Source organism: Octopus bimaculoides, chromosome 10 (assembly GCF_001194135.2).
Source record: "Octopus bimaculoides isolate UCB-OBI-ISO-001 chromosome 10, ASM119413v2, whole genome shotgun sequence".
Lineage (NCBI taxonomy): Eukaryota > Metazoa > Mollusca > Cephalopoda > Octopoda > Octopodidae > Octopus > Octopus bimaculoides.
Genome location: NC_068990.1, coordinates 67,752,095 through 67,752,671, shown reverse-complemented (window position 1 = coordinate 67,752,671; position 577 = coordinate 67,752,095). Strand labels below are relative to the sequence as shown.

Sequence of the window (577 nt, the reverse complement as noted above, 5' to 3'; positions counted from 1 at the left end):
ATATTTATATCTATACATACATACATACGTACATGTATGGTGAACAAAGAGGGGGACACCCGCCAGAAGTGAACCCACACACGCAAATATACGATTGATATTCATTCTTCAAAATTTCCATTAAAAAACGAAAGGATGTGAAAAAAATTAGTCCATTATGATAGTGAAAATAAGAACTGTTTACTCTTTCAGGACTAGGAATATTGCTTTTTAAACACTTGAATTTATATTACTGAAACAATTGTGTTTTTAAATTTTTTCTGTTTTTCAACAGTTATGAAAAGATAGTTATATTAAGTTTGTAATACGACAATATAACCAGGGTACTCTGTTGACATTTGCATGATATTGAAGACTAAATCCACAGACTCACATAGATATATGCATGCTATGCAGATACGGATGTCTGTGTGTGTGTTTGTGTACATATGTGTGTGTGTATAAATACACACCGACATACACCCTCAAACAGAATAACATATCTATGTATTTAATTACATACTATCCAGTACATATGTGAGCTGCCTATATATATATATATATATATATATATATATATATATATATATATATATAT

The 577-nt window shown here is 29.1% G+C and overlaps 1 protein-coding gene across 1 annotated transcript in view; it reads left to right on the top strand.

Annotated features, from left to right (window-relative positions):
• LOC106883993 (protein lev-9-like) overlaps nucleotides 1–577 on the top strand; it is a 1,203,458-nt gene that overhangs the window by 467,424 nt on the left and 735,457 nt on the right. The window lies entirely within an intron of this gene.